At 37.2% G+C, this 25,517-nt stretch overlaps 1 protein-coding gene across 2 annotated transcripts in view; it reads right to left on the bottom strand.

The window, feature by feature from the left end:
- CNST (consortin, connexin sorting protein) overlaps positions 1-25,517 on the bottom strand; it is a 114,240-nt gene that overhangs the window by 88,244 nt on the left and 479 nt on the right. Inside the window, exon 2 of one of the 2 annotated variants that reach the window (XM_070255584.1) lies at positions 428-466. The exons of the other annotated variant lie outside the window; for it this stretch is intronic. The gene's annotated coding sequence lies outside the window, so the exon portion shown is untranslated. The remainder of the gene's footprint in view (positions 1-427; positions 467-25,517) is intronic. 2 annotated transcript variants of the gene reach the window in all.

The raw sequence follows: 25,517 nt of genomic DNA, 5'->3' as shown, positions 1-25,517 counted from the left end.
GGAAACAGCATTAGCCAGGTGTGCTTATCCCTGTGTTTCTCCAATAGGGCAAGTGTTGGCTCTGGGCACCTTCAGTCTGTTGGGCTGCCTTGCTCATCCTCAACTCTGGTCCATACCATGAGCCGGAAGGCTTATGGCAGAGAGAGGACACGACATACGAACGCTGTGCAACTCAGTTCTCAGATGGTGTGGTCCTTCCACTCTACCTGTACCCTATCCTAAGTACATGGAGAGGCAATTTCAAGAGAAGAAACAAACACAAGCAAAATAAAATGGTGAGCAAACACAGAGTGTGTCGTAAGCATAGCAAATGGTTGGACTTTGGTATAGGAGTGCTGTGGGAAAGTAGTGAGAGGTGAGATTGATAAATTGAAGCTGGGTTATACTATGATGATAAAAGAATTTAAACCAGTGCTTCTTACACTACCTGTTGTGTTTTTTCTTCCAGTAAGCCATGAATCATTTACTAGAAAAAAGGAGAGGAAGGGAAAGACATGTAAAACACAAACTCAATTTTTAAAATTATTTTATTCCAATAAACTTTATTCTATTTAAATGCCATGGAAGTTTCTGAACACTCTCAATTTCTGTAACGATTTCACTGCAGACAGGTAACAAACTGGTAGACCGTCACCAGACCAATGACCATAATTTGAGCAGCACTGATTTAGACTTGCTGTGGTTGGGATTGAGAAGCCATTAAAGACTTCTGAATAAAGGGGCCAGGGTATCAGATCTGTGCTTTATGCAGACTAATCTGATGGTGATATACACATGATGGAGCAGAAAGGAGAAACTGCGTTAGAGATGAGATGAGTGATGGCAGTGGTGGGAATATAAACAAGAAAGACTACGTAGGCAGAATTAACAGTTTGGACTCCTGACTAGATATGGAAGGGAAGAGACAGTAAGGAACCCAGGTTCTCTCAAACTTTGATCCTAGAGGTCTGGGAGACAGCAGGGTACTAGAAGAGGAACACACGAGGAGGAATTATTCTATTTACCAGGCACTCTCTTCCCAGTCCCGGCTTTTCTAGCTGCCTATCCCATCACCTCCAGATACAGGTTCCTCTTTCCTTGGGTTGTCAGCCAAGGAAATGGATGGAGAGAGACAGACAATAGGTAGGAGAAGGCAGATGAAAAACAAACAGCAACAGGAAAGTGATAGTTAAGTTAAGCCTTTTGATTTTTGTGAAGGTTGTTATTCTCTGTGTGAAGTCAGTAAACCTGATAATTCTTAGCATATGTATCTAAAAGTTTCATCTCACTAAAAATAAGGAGTACTTACAAAATGTTAACAGTTTCATACCTGACTTACACAAAAGTTTACAATTATCTTCTTTTAAACTTTAATCAAAAAACAACTCTACAAATTCAAAAGGTATTAAATTATACTGGATACCATTAAAATTATGAGAAATAATGCACATTGAAAAAATACTTATGGCTATAATATTAGCAGACATCTCATAACATTTTGCCTGTGAAACATTTCTTTCTCTCTAAAGAATCTGGTTCAGACACAAGAAGGAAAATAACAAAGTGGGCCGCTGTTAAAGGGAATCAGTTCAAAGCTAAGTAATGTTCATTCAAAGTCACAAAGAACATTATCATCTAACAGGACTGAAGGCCAAATTTATTCATATCATTTGTGAAAACTTATAAGAAATGTAAAATTAAAATACAACGTCCTCTTGGGAATGCAACAGAAAAATAGCTCTTGAAAACTGGAGAAACTGTTAAAGGTGAAATACCATTTTATGAGGGCTTTCCCTGGAAAAATCCTAGTACAATTAGTTTACTTGCATTGCTGTTTTTATTTAGCCCTCCCATATTTCTGCTTTTAGGCTCTTTTGCACTTTATATGCTTTTTTCCCTGGACAGGTTTCTCAGTATTTTATAATTCTACCATAATACAAAGAGTAGTTAAAATTTGTTTCATGATCTCCCCCAACAAAATCTAAAGTGGATTTATTCATGTCATTCATACTGTCTCTTCTTGTTTGATAACAATTTTCTATCAAAACAAAATCATAATGATTCCAGATTATTTCTATTATCTTTTTCTCTATCCTATTTTGCCATTATGTCTTTTCTCTCACCATTATCTTTATTATTCTACTAGGTGGTAAGTTCAGAATTTTCTAACTTCTAAAAGGTTAGAGAAAAGCACATTATAAGATAGAAAACTGTAATTTACATCTAAGAGCCAAGACCTCAGTCTTGGTATAAAATGCCATTTATAACTAACATGCAGTCTACACTTAATCTCTAAGGGGAACAAGTTTATATACTTGTTGTGGACTACGAAGTAGAAAGATATTTTGACATGAAAAGAATAAAAGAGCATGCTACAAATATCTCAAAGTGAGTACCTTTAGTCACTGATCCCTACCACTTAGCTAAATACTAACAGCTAACACTTACTAGGCAATTAGGATGTGCCAGGCACTGCATTTTATATGCTAAGCACTATACCTTATATTATTATATTATTATTAGCTCATTTAATCCTCAGAATTGCTCTATGAAGAACATAAAATTATTACCATTTTTCAGAGGCAAAGAAGAGTAAGTAACTTGATCAAGGTCACAGAGCTGGTAAGCGACTAAGTCAGGGCTCAAACCCAGGTTTCAGAGCTCATGCTTTAAGTTTCTGCCTTACAGCTTTCAAGCAGGAGAAACTGTGCAGGGATAGTATACTGTGAGGGTTGTGGGTTCTGATTAAATTAAAAATTCTTTATCTTACAGATTAAGCAAAGCAGTAAAGAAATTCCTTAGTTATTACCATGGGTTAGTGACAGAATTACCTTGGCTTTTTTGGCTCTGATTTGTATTTAAAGATAGCCCTGATTTGTATCTAAGGATAGAGCAAAAAGTGAGAAATAATCTTCAACTGTGTCCCTATGCCATCTGTGCACATTAAATATTCATTTGACAAGCTCAATGGACAGATTTTCATTTTAAAGTAGGCTCAATCTGCATCAAAAGATAACTGAATTATTAGGATTCTAAAAAATTAAAGTATATCTCATTAACAATAATTATTTAAAAGCTACCTTTATATGTGGCCTTCACTAATTTAAATAAAGCCACAGTTATAATTAATATAGCACAAAAAAAAACCCCTCCAGTTCACCAGTTTGGATCCCAGGCGTGGACATAGCAATGCTTATCAAGCTATGCTGTGGCAGGCATCCCACATATAAAATAGACGAAGATGGGCACAGATGTTAGCTCAGGGCCAGTCTTCCTCAGCAAAAAGAGCAGGATTGGCAGGGGATGTTAGGTCAGGGCCAATCTTCCTCAAAAAAAAGAGGAAGATTGGTAGTGGATGTTAGCTCAGGGCCAATCTTGCTCAAAAAAATAAAAATAAAAAATATTTTTTAAAAAACCCCTCCATATTAAGAGGGGAGACTAGAATAAATCCCGCGATTTTAGACTGGAATTAGAGATATCATGTGAACTTGTGCTTTTTAAGATAGATAGAGAAATAAATATATGTGGGCATCATATATACTTCTATATATTTCCTAGCTCTGCACACTGAGAACATCTAGAAGCAAGACCCAGTACCACTGAGCATTATCTGGCACCCAGATCTTGGTTTCTAAAGACCATCCTTCACTAAAGGAATCTTTGATCCTTTGAGAAATGGCTGATTCCAACACAGAGAGAAAGGAAAGTAAAAGATGAACTTGGAATACTTTGTGGTGTCAGAAAGTGAAGAGAGGCATAAAGATGGGGAAATGTCAAAAGGACAAAGGAAACAGACTAAAGGGGTTCCCACTGGCAAAATATGAAACAATTTGAGCAGCAAGATAATAACAGATTATAAACCACTGATAAAATAAGAATTCATGAGTTCATATTCATATAAATAGCAAACAAACAGGTGAGAATGGAAAACTCTTCAGTAGAATGCCAACCAATAAATATAGAAAGGATAATGGTTGTAGAAAAATTGCCACTTTGCAATCATCATAGTAATAACTGATTCAGGCAAAAATCATTAATGGCAGTCAAAACTAGGGGTACAAGTTTAATCTGATAAACTCTACCTTAAACAAGTGATTACACTTAAGATCACCAAAAACGGGACAAATGGACATGAGCCTAAAATTCCACTTCCTTGGTGTTGCTGCCAAAGATACATAATCTGTATCTCATCATTTGGGGACATTCTTCAAAATAACTACCCTGTCCTCAAAAATATCAAGATCAATAAGGAAGAAAGACTGACGTATGTTCCAAATTAAAGGAGGCTTAGAAAATATGACTACTAAATGCAATATGATATTGTGTTGGATCCTGGACTGCAAAAAAAAAAACAAAAAAAGACAGCTATAAAGGATATTATTAAGACAATTGTCAAAATTTGAATACAGACCACAGACTAGATAACAATATTACATCAACATTTAAATTTCCTGATTCTGATAACTGCACTGTCGTTATGTAAGAGAATGTCCTTGTTCTTAGGAAATCCACCTTCTGATATATTTAGAAGTAAAGGACACGTCTGCAATATACTCTGACAGGATTCAGAAGAAAAGTCTGTGTGTGTGTATGCGTGTAAATGCGTAACACATCCTTTTGCTCATACACACATAAATATTTATACACAGAGAGAGTGGCAGAACACAAATGATAAAGTAAGGGGGGAAACTGTAAACAATGAGTGCATCTGTGTAAAGAGTACAGGCGAGCTCTTTATTCTGTTCTTAAAACTTCTCTATAAGCTTGAAACCATCTTAAGAAGTTAACCCAAAGAACTTTATATTTCTCTAATTTCTTAGTTTTTTCTGGGAACCTTTAAAAGATTCTCTTTTATTTTTAGAACATTTTATTTTGGATAAATTAGTGACAAAGTCTTATTCATAATCTTCAACATTAATAATGGACTTTAAAGTTTATCCTGCTTCTTTTCCTACAGTGTATAGGAATGAACTATTTTTTCCAAGAATACTCAACTTGATGTTAATTAATAGTATTTCAGAATAAATTATTTATTGAGTGAGAGTACATACACTAAACATGGGTATAGCTAAATAAATCCATCTAATTTTAAAGAATTTATATCTTCCCACAACTCCTTTACAAGTAAATTCCACTCAGAAAATTCTATTCCCAGAAAAGACTTTAGAAAAATATTAACACACAGTACAAGTACTCTCACTATAAAAAAATCTTCCTTGAATTATTTTCATATTAAAAAAAAAAAAATCCCGGGGCTGGCCCCGTGTAGTGGTTAAGTTTGGCACACTCCACTTAGGCAGCCCAGATTCATGGGTTTGAATCCCGGGCATGGACCTACACCACCCACACCACCCGTCAGCCATGCTGTGGCAGTGACCCAAATATAAAATAGAGGAAGATTAGCACAGATGTTGGGTCAGGGGAATCTTCCTCAGGATAAAGAAAAAAATATTCACAAGGTCTAGTAGAAATCTGGCAAGGAAACTGAGTTTTGAAAAAGTGTGTGGGGTGTTTGGTGGGGGAGGTATCATTAGAAAAAAAGGCAGAGAAACATAAAATGTACAAGGAAAATTGGTGGTATGGTGGGGGATATCGTCTGTCTTCTGATTCTGCAGCTTGATGCTGCCTTCCTCACTGTCAAGGAGTTGCAGTCGTAATGGAATCCATTTAAACAGTGATGTACTTTACAAAGGACCCAGAATACGTTTTCTGAAAGATTGTGATGGATGAGAATACAATATGGAGATATTGATGAAGATTCATCCAATGTGGTTGTTACCATATCCATGGATGGGACTGCGTGAGGAAGAAAGGCACACAATTACAAGGAAAAAATAGGACAGAAATAGCACCCGAAGGCAGACTGCTCAGGGAAACATAAGGATGTGAGTGGATGTTTTGATGAACTAAATTTTTTTTCACGCCATAAATACACTTTCAGAAAGACACCAACGTTCTCAAAATTAAATTCATATGTAATATCCTCAATCTTTAGAAAATAATAATTTAATAGGGAACAGTAATAAAGGGGATAAAAAAACAGCTTCTTTTGTCGCAGAGTCAAATATCTGAAGTCCTATTATGTGCAAAGTACTAGCAGAATTCATTTAGAAAGACAGAAAAATACGTCAGACAATTGTGCTTTGGGGCCTCCTGAATTAGTCTTTGCAAATCAGAGAACAACTTTACAACTGTTCTTACCTTTCTCTCTGGCCTTTAAACTAAGGTATGTAAAAAAAGTATGTTGGTAAAATGGCAAAATAATGTCCTGCTGATTGTGGTAAAATGTTTAGGGATTATTTTTATTTTATTCAATAAAAGATTTTAATAATTTTATATATTCATTTCTTTTCTGACTGAACGCACTTTAAATGCTACAAAAACCTAATATTTTCATGTCAAGAATGAAATCTACATATAGGCCTTAAAAGAACATGACAGGTTATTCTTTTTTAAATCTAAGGAAAGCATGAATAAAACTGGCAACTGGTAATGTTCCATCTTAATACAAAATTTAGAAATTCAGTAGAGTTTATTACCATTTTCAAGAATATAATTTCACATCATTCCTAAGTACCAGACGTTCCATTCCAAAACCCGAAGTGAAAGCTAGAGACAGGACAGAGCAAAATAAAGGAATGCTCTGATTTTGGAGTCATTCCCTCCTCAGTTCAAAAACAGGCTCCTATATTTACCAGCTGTGTATTTTTAGCCAATTTAGTTCAACTCTATGAGCCTCAATTTCTTTGTTGTAAGAATGAAATGAGATAACGTATGGAAAACTTCTAAGGCCATCCATAAAGATAAGAACACTCTAGTAAATTAGTCGCTGGATGTCAAGACAGATAAAATCCTATCCTCCTGCGAGGGCCCCAGGGCTGAGTGGTTGAGTTCACAGGCTCTGCTTCTGTGACCCAGGGTTTCGCAGGTTCAAATCCTGGGCGTGGACCTAGCACCACTCATCAGGCCATGCTGGGGCAGCGTCCCATATGCCACAACTAGAAGGACCCACAACTGGAATGTATAACTATGCACTGGGGGGCTTTAAGGACGAATCCTATGCTCCAATTAAAAAATCAACTACCTGATCAAAGATATTTCTTGCCATGATTCTAAGCAGAAATTTAGTTCTATTTACTCTGCTTAGGACTCCATGTGATTTCCAAATCTGACTATTCAAGTCTCGTCAATTCTGGTAAACAATCAGTATATTCTTAGATATTGTCTCCGGCCTACTCATGTTACTCTCTCCTCTGTAACTCCTATTAGATGTACATTACATTTTCTTACTATGTAATCTACATCACTTACCCTCTCTTTTACAATTTCTCTTTATATTTTTGTACTGCAAACAGGGGCTTGGATTCAGAATCAAACTTCACAAATATCAACCAGTTAACTACTTTTTTCTTCAGTTGTGTATAATTTGCTTGCTCAGTTTATCTCTGTGACTATCTTTTACTTCTAGAAGTCATATATAGTACTATGTAAAATGTCTTTAATTTTTTGATAGTATCTTTTTCCTTTTCCTCTTTTTTTTGGTGAGGAAGATTGTCCCTGAGCTAACATCTGTGCCAATCTTCCTTTATTTTGTATGTGGGATGCCACCACAGCGTGGCTTGATGAGTGGTGCGTAGGTCTGCACCTGGGATCCAAACCTGTGAACCCTGGGCTGGGGAAGCAGAGCATGTGAACTTAACAACTATGCCACCAGGCCAGCTCCTCCTTTTCCACGTTTTTTATCCCATATTTTTAATATTTAAAGTCAGAAAATGCTCATTCTTTTAAGCTCTTGGGAGTCTAAATCTGTTGTTTGTTGTCTCTGTCGACTCTTGCTCGTGGTGATTACTCTGTAATGTGGACAATGAGCTCCTCTGCAGTAAGGGCTTCATCTCTTGCACAGGTCTACTTAAGGATCACTTCTTCCAGAGTGCTTTTGCTTTTGCCAGATATCCCAGGTTGCATTACCAGCCAGGTCCAGTTTTTATATTAATTCTCAGCTGAGGAAAGTATAACTATGAACCCCAAACCTCAGGGTTAATAGACCTGTGGTTACAAATTCTCAGGGAAGCTCCTCTCTTCAACAGAATGTCAAGGCAGAGACAGGAAAACTTCTTATAACTGCTATTGGGTGGATCCCTGCCCCTCTCCCCCCGCCCCCGCCCTGGACACACACAGATCCATCACTCCTGAGAACAGAGATCTTCAAGGGTCCTGGCTGTTTGTGAAGCTCTCAATTCCAATGCCCTATTCAGGTTCCTTGATTCATCTTAAGGCCTCCTTTTCTGTCCCCATGTGGCAGTTAAAATTCAAGCCCATTGGATAACTGCCCCCATCGTGTTCTCCTAAAATAGCTGATAATATGTAATATTATTGAATATGTGAATTGATAACATGTAATATTTATTGAACATTTAATGAATGCCACGTACTATGCTAACACTTCACATATCTTATTTCACTTCATTCTCATAGAAACCCTACTATTTCCTCCATCTTACAGGTGAGGAAACCAAAAGAGAGAAAAGTAACTTGCTCAAGCTTATGTAGCAAGTGAGCATCAGAACTGACATTTGAACCCAGATCTACATGAACTTGGAGTGTGCACTGTTAATTACCACACACTGCCACTTTTTAAAACTTCTTCCTAGTGCCCAGGCTAGCACTGGATGCAGCGTAGTCACTCAAGGACTGTCTGTTGAATGAACACATTCTCCTTCAGTGTGTAAGTTTGTTATGGGAAACTCTGAGAACAATGAAGTATTTCGTAGATTTTTGTTGTTGTTTTGTTTTGTTTTGTTTTTTTGAGGAAGATTAGCCCTGAGCTAACTACTGCCAGTCCTCCTCTTTTTGCTGAGGAAGACTGGCCCTGAGCTAACATCTGTGCCCACCTTCGTCTACTTTATATGTGGGACGCCTACCACAGCATGGCGTGCCAAGTAGTGCCATATCCACACCCAGGATTCAAACTGGCGAACCCGGGCCGCCAAGAGGCAGAACGTGCAAACTCAATCGCTGCGCCACCGGGCCGGTCCCAATATATAATGTGTGATTTTTTTTTTTTTTTTGAGGAAGATTAGCCCTGAGCTAACATCTGCTGCCAATCCTCCTCTTAGAAGATTTTTAAGAGGGGCTGGCCCCGTGGCCGAGTGGTTAAGTTCGCGCGCTCCGCTGCAGGCGGCCCAGTGTTTCGTCGGTTCGAATCCTGGGCGCGGACATGGCACTGCTCGTCAGACCACGCTGAGGCAGCGTCCCACATGCCACAACTAGAGGAACCCACAACGAAGAATACACAACTATGTACCGGGGGGCTTTGGGGAGAAAAAGGAAAAAATAAAATCTTTAAAAAAAAAAAAAAAAGAAGATTTTTAAGAGTAGAAATAATGCTGGATGGCACTTCCAGCCACGTTTTATACTTGAATTACAATATTAAAATGTCTGGGGCCGGCCCCGTGGCTGAGTGGTTAAGTTCGCGTGCTCTGCTTTGGCGGCCCAGGGTTTCACCAGTTCGGATCCTGCATGCGGACATGGCATGGCTCATCAGGCCACTCTGAGGCAGCGTCCCACATGCCACTACTAGAAGTACCCACAACTAAAATATACAACTATGTACTGGGGGGATTTGGGGAGAAAAAGCAGGAAAACAAAAAGAAGATTGGTAACAGTTGTTAGGTCAGGTGCCAATCTTTACAAAATAAATAAATAAAATAAAAAGTCTGTCTTATTGACTATTTGTGAAATCATGAATTTTCTAGTGATACCAAGATGTATAACATTAGGTGTTCAATAATTGTTAAATCTGTCATCACTGTCATCATCATCCTGATCAAGACAGAATCCCGCCTTGAGAAGAACTTAAAGCTAATGATGAGCACATGTACAGAACCTAGTAGGCAGCCAGGTATATGAACAAACATTTAACAGAAAGAGGAAAGGGGAAAAGCTCACCAGGGATCTACAAAGTTGCAGGATGATAAATGCACATTTTCTGGTAACATGAACTCATTCCAAAAATTGAGGGGGGAAGGCAGATACTATTTTTATGTTAAAACAGACGTTATAGACCAGAATATAAAAAATACAAAATTCCAAAAAATCTTGAGGTTCAAATAGATGACTTCATGGAATCTTTAAGTTCATTATTAGGAATAACCGTAATAAGAGAGTATGAGAATAACGACATGTATTTATACAGCGCTTACTCTGTGCCACGCATATATTAACTCATTTATCCTCACAACGATCCTAGTAGGTAATTATTATTAGCACCTCAATTTTATAGGTAAGCAAACTGAAGTACTGTCAGGTTCAGCAACTCATTCAAGGTCAAACAGCTGCTGACATTGAGTCTTGAACCTAGGCCAGGCAGCTCCAGAGTCTATGCTGTCTCTGACGGCCAAACACAAGGTGGAACTGGAGTTAGGTAATGTAGATTAAGAGTTTGGAGAAGTTAGGAGAAGGAAATTGAAAGACTCTTTATTATTTGGCCTTAGAGAAGTCCAATCATAGTTTGAGGCAACAGCTAATACAGAAACTACACTAAATATTTCAAAGACATTTTTCAAAATGAAATAAGCACTGTAATTTTTAAAGTGTTGAGTGGACACTGTCTCAAGTTTGCTTATTTATTGCTTCAGGCTTTTTCAGAAGTTATTTCACGCATGTATGTTATTTCCCAAGCGTAATTCAAGTGCAAGAGAGTGTGTGTTATTTCTTTTGCACCTTTACCACAACACAGCCCTCGGCACATAACAGTGCTTAATAAATGCTTGTTCAACTGAACTAAAATTCTAAAGTCTCTCTTTCACTATCTCTTACCTAAGGAAATAGATGTGGAAAAATGGTTACATCACTTAAGTTGAAGTTTAAAATCTACTTAACAAAAAACCTACAAATATTATCTGGTAGGAAACAGAAATAGAGGGGAAACTCCAAAATAGAGAGTATTTTTGTCACTGAAAAATTAAATATGATAAGGACAACTCAGCAAATTCCAAAAAAGAAGCATGAATTAGTAAAAATAACCAAATGAATTAAATTAAGTGGGCTCACTCTACCTTCTGACCTAGAAATTTTTGAGTCTGTAATTACAAATCCTTGCTCCTCATGTTACGCAAATTAAAGTGTAAATATTCAAAGAAAATACAGAACAACTGTTTTAAGTTCTTTTCAAAAATAGAGATGAGGCAAATGCAACTAGACCAAGGTCAAATTTATTTTAACCTAGCATTTCCTTTTTTTTTCCTTCAACTACAATTTTACTTGCAAGGTTTACCTCCTTACATTCCTGACTGGATTTCTCCACGAGGGAAAAACATGAAAGATAATTCCATGCCCACTTAGAAGGCAAAATGAAAAATCTATGAAACAAATGGAATAAAACTGGTTCCAATAAGAATTATGACCACTCTTACTGAAATTAAGAAACTCCATTATTTTATGAATAGGACTGTCCTGAAACTTTAAAGGTAAAAGACTAAAATAATAGTAGAATAACCTCAGAGGTCCCAGTGAAAATAGAGCTACCCTTTGAGAATTTGAATAAGAGGTATAACATAGTGGATGGAGTATACAGGACATCACCCAGACTACTGAGTTGCAGAGAAGCCTTAGCCAAAAACAGACTCAGGGAATGGTTAGAGGGTCTAGAAAGAGAGTTAGAATAAGGAGGTAAAACTAGGAGAGGGGAGAATCTATATAAAGGGAGTGACATTCAGGGAGGGAGATGAATAACAAAGTCACAAGAGTAGTACAACAGGATTTGGTTGTACTGCTTAAACTTCTATTTCATAAGAATTATCAATTTTGAAGATGTTTTAATCACAAAAACATTTGCACCTGAATGATTTCCTTAGTACATGTTCATTTCCTTACTAAAAGAAAGATGTCCACCTTAGCAATCACCAAAAAAAGCTATAACTTGGCAATATCCCATTAAAAAACAGAGTTCATAATAGTTCCTAAAAAGGTAAAAACTGAAAACAATATTTAAAACTTTTTAAAGTAAAAATGTTACTTTACTTGTTCCATGTTAAAATAAGGCTTCCAAACGTTTTCACTCTGACACTTGCCTTAATTTTGAAGGCCAAGTTTTCATGGCTCTCTAAAGGCAAAGTTAATGTCCTTTACTAAGATTTACTGAGTCCTACTAAGTACGTTCCACCAGGCTCAGCGCAGCGTTTATGTGGGGAGTAGGAGTGGAAGGGGATAGCATAAAAAGAACCAAGAGTTTTCTATTTGAGGAGACAAAGCACGGGTACAAGAAACAAGTAACAGCAGAAGGCAAGCTGCTAGTAATGATTGAGTAAGTGAAAAGAAAAAAGTGATAAAGCATAAGAGAAAAAAACATTGAGCTGCAAATTTTGAAACCTGCATTATAACCCAAGGTCTGTTAATAACTTGTTTGAAAAGCTTGGGCAAGACACTCCTCCAAGCCTTAATTCTTCAGCAATAAAATCATGGGCCCCTTCAATTCTAGCTATTTATGTCACTATTTCTCTCGAATGGCTCCACTGAAAGTAATTATGATGGTCCTTAAGTACCGATATACTATTTTTACTTATAACCTCACTTAAAGATGTAAAAACAGAATTTTTATGTGCTTAAAACTCCAATACAAATATTAAAACAGAACCAACTTAAAAATTAACACAAGCAATAAAAACACCAATAAAATTAAAATAAGACTAATTTAATATGAGGCATGATGCTGCCCCATAAAAATTAAATTTTGTTCATAACCTGAATATGACAACAATTGTGATGACACAGGTCCTTTCACGTTCAGCACCTCTACTTATCATGGGCACCTGAGGACTCAGCTCTCCCACCACTTGTCTCTACTCACTACTGAGAAGCCTTTGTTTTTACAACATGCTGTGACGTTGCCCCAAAGGCATCATTTATTAATTTTACCCCCATGATTATAAACAGAAATGCAAACTTGGGCATTGAAATTCCATATCAGAATGTTGTTTTAAGGTGTCAGTCATGATGATCTTGAATAAACTCGTATTATTTTCTTTTAGCTTACCATCAAAATGAAAATAGGGAATTTAAAAAATTCTAATCATTTTTTCCTCTTTGCATTTCTATTTTATACATTTCCTATGATAAGCAATCATTTTTTCAATTGAGTTTCTTAAATGATAGCTTTATTGAGATAAAATTCACACATTTAAAATGTACAATACTTTTTAGTATATTCATAAAGCTGTGCAACAATGTCACAATCAATTTGAGAACATTTTCTTCACCCCAAAAAGAACCTCCCTAACTCCCCCATACCCATTAGCAGTCAGTTTCCATTCTCTCAGCCCTCCCTCCCCCCCACTCATGCCAGCCCCAGGCAACCACTGAACCACTAATCTACTTTCTGTCTCCATGGATCTGCCTATTCTGGATATGTCACATAAACGGAATCATGCACCGTGTGGTCTTCTGTGACCGAATTCTTTTCACTTAGCATGTTTTCAGAGTATATACACATTGCAGCATTTATCAATACTTCATTCATTTTATTACCAAATAGTATTCATTGTATGGATATTTTGTTCATCAGTTGATGGACATTCAGGTTGTTTCTACTTTTTGGCTGTTATGAATAATGCTGCTACAAATGTTCCTGTACAAGTTTTTTTTGAACAGTTGTTTCACTTCTTTTCAGTACACACCTAGGAGTGGAATTGCTGGGTCATATACTAATTCAATGCTTAACTGACTGAGAAACTACCTTACTATTATCCACAGTGATCATACCATTTTACATCCCCACTAGCACCGTACGAGGGTTCCGACTTCTCTATCACCAGGTATGAAGTGGTATCTCACTGTGATTTTGATTTGCATTTCCCTGATGGCTAACGATATTGAGCATCTTTTCATGTGTTTATTGGCCATTCGTTTATTTTCTTTGACGAAACGTCTATTTAGATCCTTCGCCCATTTTTAAATTAGATTATTTGCCTTTTTATTTATTGAGTTGCAAGTTGCATTACTTTTATACTCAGAAAAAAGGTTTTTAAAAAGCATTGAATGTATGCTGACACATATCTTTTTAATCACTAAGAATGTGGCAGAGTTAAAGATTGAGGGTCATGCTAGTGGAAGCACCTGCCCTATTCCTGATGGACTCCTTCTCTCACCTCTGGGGAGGTAGACGGATTTATCTGCTTGGTAAATTTGGTAATACCTAAGCTTGACTGGCTCAGCCACCTTCTTCCTCGAGTGAGCTTGCCAGCAGAGAACACACTCTGCTCTGCTCTGCTGTTCTAGCTGGGCAGGCCTCCTGCACAGGAAAAGACATAGAGGAGATCAGATTGAGTCAAAACAAGAAGGAAAAATTAGATAGATGGAAAAAAAGGAGAGAGTGGGATGGGACAGGTACAAAGACAAGGAGTTTTTAGAGGAAACTGAGTGTGACAGCTTGGCTGGATGGGAAAGCATCTGAAGTGGCTAGGGGCCTACTGGAGCTGCCTTTTCAACTCACACTGGGGCTGCTCCACTTCCAGTCTTAACTCCTAAGCCTTTCCACAATGTCTCAGCAACCATCTCTCCAACTCTATTCCCTGCTAGTCTACTACAAAACCTCTTCCCTAACCAAAATGGGCAACTGATCTGCCTCTCGAATTAACAAGCATTTTAAAAAATGAGATACGTAATATTGGTGAGGGTTCAATGAAATATGCATTGTCACATGCTGCTTGATTTGGATGTAAATTGGAACAACATACCAGAAAACAATTTCACAATAAGTAGCAAGAATATTAAAACAATTAAGATCTAGCAGTTTTATTTCTGAAGATTTATGTTGAAGAAATATTCTGAATACCAACAAAAAAGAAGAGGAAAAAATAATTTGAATATGCAAAATACAGAAAAGTGCAAAACAGGAAGAATAATTTTATACTCAATTTTTTTTAAAAAGCATTGAGTCAAGGGGCTGGCTCCGTGGCCGAGTGGTTAAGTTCGCGCGCTCTGCTGCGGCGGCCCAGGGTTCAGATCCTGGGCGTGGACATGGCACCGCTCATCAGGCCAGGTTGAGGTGGCATCCCACATCCCACAACTAGAAGGACCAGCGACTAAGATATACAACTGTGTACAGGGGGGATTTGGGGAGATAAAGCAGGAAAAAAAAAAAAAAGATTGGCAACAGTTGTTAGCTCAAGTGCCCATCCTTAAAAAAAAAAAAAAAGAGGAAGATTGGCAACAGTTGTTAGCCCAGGTGCCAATCTTTAAATTAAAAAAATAATAATAAAAAAAATTTTAAAAAAGCATTGAGTCAAGAACATACAATTTTTTAAACATCACTAAGAATACTACAGAGTTAATCTAAATATTAATTACTATTCACCTCTTTAAAAAGAAAATAATCCAAATAAATATAAGGTTATCACAAAAGTTTAGTAAATTAAAATGTTGTGCTTTTGCACCATTTAATAAGAGCTTACTGTGTGCCAAACACTGTGGAAGGTAGACACCTTGACACATATCATCTCAGGTAATAAATATGCAGGTTTTTCTTCTTTTGGAAAATGAGGACACCCTTTGGCTCAGGACCCTACGTATTTTAGAGCATCAAAGAGTCACCCAATATATTTGCCAATAACCTACAGAAACAGGAGTTTCTCCAAAGACAGTTCTCAAAGGCACAAACTAGAGACCTCCATGGTGGAACTCTATAGATCTGAGAAATGAACTCATCTGAACTGTTACAGAACTTTTCCCCACATGTTTACCAAACTCTAAGTCAAAAAGGTGACACTTACAATTCTGGTAAAATGAAGACAGTAAATTCTACACAATATTTACTGAATTAATTATACATTATACTAACCAATAAAGTTTTTCATGTTATTTCCTTTCCTTTCTAAAATAGTTACAACAAATCTACACAAAGCTGTTCATGACATTAAGAGATAAAATGACGTATAGAGGGGCTGGCGCCGTGGCCGAGTGGTTAAGTTCGCGCGCTCCGCTGCAGGCGGCCCAGTGTTTTGTTGGTTCGAATCCTGGGCGCGGACATGGCACTTCTCATCAAACCACGCTGAGGCAGCATCCCACATGACACAACTAGAAGGATCCACAACAAAGAATATACAACTATGTACTGGGGGGCTTTGGGGTGAAAAAGGAAAAAAAATAAAAATCTTTAAAATGACGTATAGAGATAAGATGATGTATATATATTTGGGACTTGTATTTTTCATCAAATGTTTTGGTGAAAGGACTCATTTCCACTGCATTTCCCAGAGTAATTAGTACAATGCTGATCACCTATGGGCTCAAACACTAGCCATTAAACTCACTGGAACTAACACTAGTAGGGTCAGAGTTATTCACAAGCCACTACATTTCAAAATTATTCACCAAAATGTATATGGATGTTGTGATGTGTACATACATACGTATACTGTTATGTGTAGGTTCACATGGATTATCAATAAATTAAAATTAACATGAATTCAATTAGGATAAAGAACATAATAATCTATATGGCATCAAACACAATTTTAACACTATTTTTAAATTATAAAACCTAAGTTAGGAGCTCTCTAGCTTACTCTCTATTCTTCTTTTGAACAAGGAGCAAAAACTCATTTAATTGTATCATTTCAGAAGTTATGAAATTTCAAAATGAGTTTAGGCTGATATATTTATTTTTAATTAAGTCTCTCATTCATCGTCTCACATAGCCCTTTCAATCCATCCTGTATACCAGAGGCAGATTACTCTTCGGAAAACACTATCTTTGTATCTAACATAATAAAAACAGTCACTTGATATACTTGTGGAATGAATATTTCCTCATGTTTAAAAGATCTATAATGACACCTTACTATCTGGTCAATTTAGCTAGTGTCACCCCAGTCTTATCTTTTTACTGAGCATCAAAACAATCTATTCATCTCAGATAAGTCTCACATCTCCAACATCCCACTACCAATATCCCATTAGCTGGTTCTAAATTCCTTTTCTTTTTATTCTGAATCCCTTACTGCCAGTACCCAGTTCAACCACATCAAGAACTCCAGACTCCTGCCCCTCTTTTTTTTTCCCTCACTAGTCAGCCTCCTCCTGGCATTACTTTCTTTCCTATCCATCATTCACTGATGCGGCCTATCTAGCTACTTCCTTAGTCCTCTTTTACTTCTACTGCACCAATCCTATAAAATCCCAGCCCTGATCAACCTAACCACTTTCTCTGCTCTTATACCCAAACTGCCATCTATTGCTAAAGAAAATCACAATCACGCAGATTGATAACTCTACAAAAGCAGTATCCATCCAACCTCAGGTGGAGCCTCAATGCTGGCCAGATATCCGTCCTCATTGATCTCCCAGAACCACATCCTCCAAAGCTATACTAAACCTTCACCACCGTCCTTCAGTCCCCTTCCTACCCCAGCTCAGCAGACAGTCTGACCTGGGTCACAAGTAAACAGAGGTTACCAGATGTTAGTTGGTAACCAGTATTTCCTCCTCTTTTGTCAGTAGAAGAATGTCTCTATCTGCTGTTCAAGGATAATCTATCTGTACTCAGTTTCTGACCCTCTTCCACTTCATCAGGGAGCAAGTCTGTCTAAGCAATCTATCTGTGGACCCATTCCTCTCACCGGATAGGGCATCCTTATAAAACACAGATCTCGTTTACCCCAATCCCAAGTCTGTGAACAAGTTTTTGGACTTCGAGGAAAAATTCACCACAAGAAGTAATCATCTTTCTACAGTGTAAAATGCACAGAGGGCAGACAAATGATTGAAAATCCTGCAAGGTATTAGAGAGGTATAGAGAGTAATTTCTAAAGTTTTAAAAGACAAAAGGTAAGATAGTTGGGGAAGATTTATTTTTTAAAAGAATCACTATGCTTTTTCTTTCCTTCTTTCCTTTTAAATTTTTTCCCCTTTCTTTCTTTGTTTTCTTTTTTTTGGGGGGGGAGGGGGGGCGGTGAGGAAGATTCTCCCTGAGCTAACGTCTGTGCCAATCTTCCACATACTTTGTATGTAGGAGTAGGTCCATGCCCGGGATCCGAACCTGTGGACCTGGGCCACCAAAAGGAGCACGTTGAACTTTAACCTCTCAGCCATGGGGCTGAACTATGCCTTGTCTTATCAAATAATCTATTAAATTATTCTTGTTTTAAGTAAAATACTACTAGGAAATGAAGCTTATATATAGAAATCCTTATAAAACTATAGCTGCTTCTAAGAGTTAGAGATTTATAAATGAGGTCAAATTAATTTTGTGGTTCTTATGCTTTTGTAGGTCAAGGACCCTTTGAAGAATCTAATGAAAGCTAAGAATTCCCTCCTCAGAAAAATACACATATACTACCCCTAAGTTATAAATGTTATTTCAGGAGGCTTAGAGACCCCTGAAAGCCTATTCTTGGGCCCAAGGTAAAAAACTGATTATTCTCCAGAAATTATATTTTACTCATGTCATATAGGTAGCTACTGTTTTCCATTGCTACAATAAAATACCTACATAAATATTTATAATATTAATCCTTATTCTGATGTTTAACATAATGGCAACACACTGATTTATATCTCCAGCACACAGAAAGTTAATAGAAAGGCAGGAAGAGAGATAGGTGTAAAAGTGAATAAGCTTTCTTGCAATTAGTCATTCAAGAGAATGTATTTTGATGGGGTTTTGGGAAAGGAAAAACTTCCAGAGTAAGGCAGTTTATTCCAGATTAGAAATTCTAAGAAAAGGATAAACCAACAGAGAAAAAAATTTGTCCCAGAGGAAGATACCTTCCAACGCTTTGGAAGACTGCTGGTAGAACATGATTTTTCCCCACAGATATTTTATTTCAGTGGAGAATATTCCCTAAAGAAAACATATATGACAAAAAGAGGGCACTATTAAATATATCCTAGCACAGTCCAGTGTCTGTGCACTCAAAGCTTCCTTGTACTCAAAGTTTCTTCCTAGCCAATCTATCAGACGTCATAAGTAGTATGAGAGAAATCAATGGATTCTGACTGCTAAATTAAAGTTTCTGTTCAACTTTCATCATGGAAAAGAAGGAATTTTGAATAGCTACGTTTTCCTCAGGTTAAAATTTATCGGTTTTTTTTTTCTTGTTCTCTTTGGAGCATTACTACTTTTGTGATAGAGAAGGAAGGAGAGGAAAGACGGAAGGAGTAAGGTTTGTACTCCTACTCTCTTCCCCCTTCAAGTTTATAATCATCTATGACCTGTCCTGACTTGTGAGCTTTCCATGGAAGACAGAAGAATAGGAAAGAACCAAAAGGTTAGGTAAGGCAAAACAAGCTACGGGGACTTTCTGGATATCTTTTCACATAGAAACAAAATGGAAACTCTCCAGCAAAGGTTATACATAGTTTTATACAAAGTACTATATAAGGATAAGGAAGCCTTGATCATAAGACAGACATTCTTAGAATATCCGTTTCTTCAGCCTAGATAAGTGTCCTTGGAGAGAATTTTTGCTCATAAGTTTTTGCACACATAGGTATACTCCTTGAGAATGTCAGGGAAGGCAAGCCATATACAGGAAAGTCAAAGCCCTCTTGGGGTTCACTAGGGAATCCCTAGGTTTCCTCCAGTCATACAGCTGAAAAAGGACAAAAAGCCTGTAGGCGACAAAATCCACAAAATTATAATTAACCAAGAGGCCACCGGCTACAACAAAAACTGCCTCCTGAATTATATACCTTTTACTTTGGGTTAATTTGAAATAGATCTTTCTCTGACTACTGAAAATATGAGCTTTGGTGAATATAAGACCTAGTAGATCAATTTTTAAGCTAGAGTTCAAATGTAAGACTAATAAGACAAACTGTCCTTGCTCTCCTTAGTCAAAAACATTTAGGATTAAAATAAGGAAGTCACATGACACTGCTTCTAATTTTGGGTCTTTACAGTGCTTACCCAATGTTACAGGTATAACTCTAGTTGACATGGCAAAGAACTCCACAAAAAATTTTTTTAAAACTATTGGAACAAAAGAAACCTAGTGACTACTTCATAAATTGTTCAAGAAAATAAAGCCTGATGACCAAATTTGGATTAATAAGCCACAAATGGAGAGAAATAAAGCCTTTTTCAGGAAACTAAATTTCATAATTTTTGAATCAGTATAGTTTATACTTCCACTCCTCTTTTCATCTGAGCTGAACTTGAGGGAGGAGATCATGTCGGTTACTTGGTATGAACCCTTTTAAGACCCACTTAACCAAATTTTTTTCATGCTCCACAAGTGGGAAAAAAAAATCTAAAGTAATCTTTGGTGCTTCATAAAGTGAAAAGAATAACTCCACTAGGCTTCAATAAATAAGATATATTTTCACGAAAATAAGTCCTCACTGAAAAATCTTAAGCAATATTTTTTTAGTTCATCCATCCTTTTTAAGACTTAGTTGTACAGCAGTAAGACCTGTAGAAGAGAGAAACGGTCAGCAAGAAAAACAATGCATGCATAAAATAAAAATATAAGTGATATGCTCTCAAATACCCAGGAACAACAGCATTCTTAACCTTATCATAAAGTTCACATATTTTAAGGAAACTATATATTTCAAAATCTGTAATATAAAAAGTGCTTTAAAATGTTACTTTGCCTTCGTTCAAATTAGAAGACCACAGCCATCTAAATCACTGGGTTTTCAAAACTCAGCTAACATAGAAAAAAAGGTAATTATTTAGCCAGGTAGCAGTTTTCCAGGAAAAACAGGCTAAGTGTTCTCATAAGAGAATTTAATAGATATGACAATTACAAAATATTGTTGATTCCTAAAATCTCTCAGGTACTGTCAATTAAAATGCCAAATGGCCAAATATCAATAAAGGTGACTAAATCTGTCACTTACTGCTTCAGAATTCTTCCTACAGTCAAAAGGGAAAAACAACCTTGATTTGTCAGTATTTTGACAGACACACACTATCTTTCCTTTCCACAAGGTTAATGATGATGAAAAACATGAAGTCCTAAGAGACGGCAGGGATGAGTGGCAGAATGGCCAAGTTCCCACCTCCAAATATAACAAAGTGCAGAATCTCAAAACTGTGACTAAAACAATCTAAGAAATCTCAAGCTATTATAAGATCCAGAACTTTTTACGATGTTTTTCTTTAAATGATATTACAAATGAATTATTTCAAAAGCATGAAAAACAAAAGTATTCCCTGGTTAAAAGGAAATATAATTTCCCCCAAGGGAATGATTCCTAAATAAAGAAAAGCCAGTACAGTATTCACGTGAATCTTCAAGGCCCTAAACTAAAGAGAATGCTCCATAACTGTATCAAGACTTAGACATATTGACTGTAGAATTTCTCAATAAAAATACAATCCTTGTAGAGGCCATATAAGAGCTTTTTTTAAAAAAAAAAAAAATCGAAGATTGCCAGACTATCAATTACTTCTCCTCAAATAACTAAAAAGAAATTTGCTAAGACTAATTTTAGGAACAAAACAATGTATTCTTTTTTTTTAATCTAACTAAAATGGTGTCAATGGATACTTAAATACAAATGAAAACACTGTATTTCTCTACATACACATATGCATCTCTCACAAAACAAGCAACATCCAATAACCACCCCCTTTTCCCATTCTGTCTTTGATCCTTTAATATCCTACACACTGCCAACAGTGCGCCAGGTCTATAACGACTAGATTGTACAGAGGCAGTTTGTTTACTGACCAGGCAATTTAAGATTTCTTTATACCCTAAAGGTTGTGGAGGGGGCTTGTTACTTGTATCAAATTACACTGGATATTAATTAGGACTTCAGGCAAATTTTGACACTGAAGTGTGTGTGTGTGTGTGTGTGTGTGTGTATAAGAGGAAGACTGGCCCTGAGCTAACATCCGTGCCAATCTTCCTCTATTTTGTATGTGGGATGCCACCACAGCATGGCTTGATGAGTGGTGTGTAGGCCCATGCCTGAGATCCAAACCTGTGAACCCTGGGCCATGGAAGCAGAACACACTACACCCAACCCCTACACCACTGGACCAGCCCCTTGACACTGAATTCTGACATTAAATGTAGAAATAAAACTGCAGCTAAAACAGTATTTAGAAAAGTTTATTAAAGTACAGGGGTCCTGATAAGAACAATGATGGATCTTACTGACCCTCACTGAGGTCATTTAGCTTTCCAACAGGGTTCTCTTTCAGTTATAACAGCTCTGAACAAGAGATGGCTTCATGCAAATCACCACCTCTGTTGCAAAAACAACTTAAAGCATACACCTAGACAATATGTCAATAGCTTTCTATAAAAACTGCCATATTTCCTTTTAAATTTATCTAAACCATGATACATGTGTTACTCTTTTACTACCACTAAGCCTCCCAGCATTTTAGAGCCAAAAAACATACCCAGTTCCTTTCTAAATTTTGCTAAAAAGAATTTACCTTTCCTTTGATAAGAAACACGTCATATAGAGAAGCACGTTTACAAAACTCTTAGCCATGCCTGAAATGTGATTCAGAAAAGAAGTCTACAACAGTAAGTACTCTACCTGTTCACCATAAAGTTCAGTCTTCCTGTAGGTCCTCAAGTTCTCCCTACTTAACACCAATAGATACAGTAAACAAAGACTCACATGGTACCTTGACACATTGTTGACATGCTGATGTAAAAAACTCTAACAATGACACCTCAGGAAATGACTGAGCACTCTATTCATCTTATGACCCTCACTGAACAAGCACTGGGGACCTGTTTATCCTCCTCAGTGTTAACAGAGTCAACATTAACAGGAAGAGACTTCTTGGAACGTTCTTCCTGCATACAAACTCCTCAGTTTGAATATCACAGTAATTCAAGGAAAAGATTTTTAAATTTACCCCACAGAAGTTACCCCAGACTCTCAGGGTAGAAAGACATCTTAAGAATCTCACAGTAATCCTGTAGATAAGTGAAGCCCAATAAGGTCCTAACATTAGCTAGCTACATGTTGCTGCTGAGCACCTGAAATGTGGCTAGTCCACATTCAGATGGTTTGTAAGTGTAAAACACACACCAAATTTTGCAGATTTAGTATGAAAGAAAGAATGTAAAATATCTCGTTATGAACTTTCATGTGTGTGTGAGGAAGACTGGCCCTGAGCTACCATCCATTGCCAATCTTCCTCTTTTTTTTTTGCTTGAGAGAGATTGTCACTGAGCTAACATCTGTGCCAATCTTCTTCTGTTTTGAATGTGGGATACTGCCACAGCATGGCTTGACAAGCAGTGTGTAGGTCTGCACCCAGGATCCAAACCAGCGAACCCCAGGCCACTGATGCAGAGCATGTGAATTTAACCACCATGCCACCAGGCCAGTCCCTTGTTAGAAACTTTTAAAACTGATTACATGCTGAAACTATATAAGGGATTAAATGAAATATATTACTTAATTTCACTTGTTTCTTTTTTACTTTGTTAATGTGACCAGAAAATTTAAATTGTTTATGTGACTTGCAACATTTTCCTACTGCACAGCCCTACTATAGACCTATAGCCTTAATTCTGATAGTAAACAAAAACTCACTCAATATTTCCCAATTACAATACCTATTTAAAAGCCAGAAGAAAAAAGCATTATTTTCCCTTTTTACCAATTAAATTGAGATGATAATAAAAATAACTTAAGAAGAGCATAAAAATAGTCAGCAGAATCACTTTGCCCTGACACCATTTTAAAGGAAGATTTCTTCAAAAAGGCAAAAATAGCACAGGATACAAAAACCACACCTCATAAGAAAATAAGATGGGAAATACACAAATCAAGTTTTCTAATAAAGTAGGTCTAAAAGCTGATTATAAGGTGCATCTTTAAAGTGAAATGGACATTTCGTTCGTTTCCAGTTCCATGGGGCCTCAGAAAAATAAAACGTTTAAGATTCAGTCTCTTTATTATTCAAGCATCTTCAAATACAAACAAGTCATTAACACTATAAAAAGAGAAATAATTATCATAACCTAATTCTCTCTTTCAAAACAAAAAGAAAATAACAACACCCAAAAGCAAACTGAAAAATACATCAGTTTCTCTAGGGCTGAGGAGGCTACCTTTGGCCCACAAATATTATGAAATAAGAAAGCATATTTTAAAATAAGTATTTTTCTTACCACAATTTTTTTTAAGTACATTTTTTTTTAAATATTTTACTTTTTTTCCTTTTTCTCCCCAAAGCCCCCCGGTACATAGTTGTATATTCTTTGTTGTGGGTCCTTCTAGTTGTGGCATGTGGGACGCCGCCTCAGCGTGGCTTGATGAGCAGTGCCATGTCCGCGCCCAGGATTCAAACCAACGAAACACTGCCCCCATAAGAGTATATTTTAAAAGTGAAATATTCCACAACACATTTCTACAAGTGAAACATTTCTTCTTCAACCGTAAGACATCGTTCTGCTTTACTTGATTTTAAAATGCAGGCCTCCAGGACTCTTGGGGGAAAAAACCCAGAGTATTTCTGAATCTACGGAAATATTTCTTTAAGGGGAGAAGGGAAGACAGCTCAGTAAAGGATGGGGGCGGGGGAAGCTTTTCCAGCTGTTCAGAGGACGCAAAAGTTACTTCTAGAAAATTGTAGATGGGGAAACTGCATAAAAAAAGAATTTAAGGAAATTAAGACCAATGAGTCCCCAGAGTTCACAACAGTTAATTCGATACTTTCTATGGTCTCCTAACAAATTTATAACCCAAAAGAGGCTGTATTTGGCTGTCAATTATCCATTTGAGATTCATCAGCTGAGCATAATCTTTAGACTCCTATTTGCTAGGTGATGCATTCCTTAGAAATCTTTTCCTTGTGCATTTAAATGCCAAGCTCAATTACATTCCCAGTAGAGTAAGCAGTAAGGATTGTACATATTTTAAAGCAGGGAGTTGATTGGCTGCAGTTTCCTGCTTTAGTGGAAAGCATAATGGGTAAAGCTCTTTCTGAATATAATCCTTAAACACTGAAAGCACTTTCAAAGAATCGAGTCTTCTAACATTGCCCAATAGGTAAAAAGACTGCCAAAATTTCCATCAGAGCATCCTATTTTTAGAGACTTTGGAATGGTTCATTTTAAATTGCATTCCACAGTACAATGTGTTTGACTAAGTTTATACAGGGAGCAAAATAAGCAACCCAAGGTCTTAATCTTTTTAAGCTTCAAAACGAATTTTAAGCTTTTATATCTCAATTTTAAAAATCTCAACTTTAAAGCTTTCAAACACGCAAATTAAGAACAAAAATTAAGGTAAATATTGGCCCGGAGGGAAAAACGGAAGGGAGACACGAGGCGGTTCTTGACAACCAAAGTGGTAAGGGTATAAAAAAACAGGTATGAAGGGAAATAAAAGCCATGCCCAAGGGCGGAGGGCCGGGGCTGTGGGCAGCAGGACCGGGAGGCACAGAGGCAGCCGAGGCTCCGCGGGGACCGGGACGCCCGACTCTTGCGCTGGCGCCCCGGGGAGGCAGCGATGGGCGCGATGCGCAGGCACAGACCGCAGACTGGAGAACAGAGGCAAACAGGGGCCCGGGGAGGGGGCGGAGGTGAGGGAACCCGGCTGCGGCG

Source organism: Equus caballus, chromosome 30 (genome assembly GCF_041296265.1).
Source record: "Equus caballus isolate H_3958 breed thoroughbred chromosome 30, TB-T2T, whole genome shotgun sequence".
NCBI lineage: Eukaryota > Metazoa > Chordata > Mammalia > Perissodactyla > Equidae > Equus > Equus caballus.
This window is presented reverse-complemented; position numbering and strand designations above follow the sequence as displayed.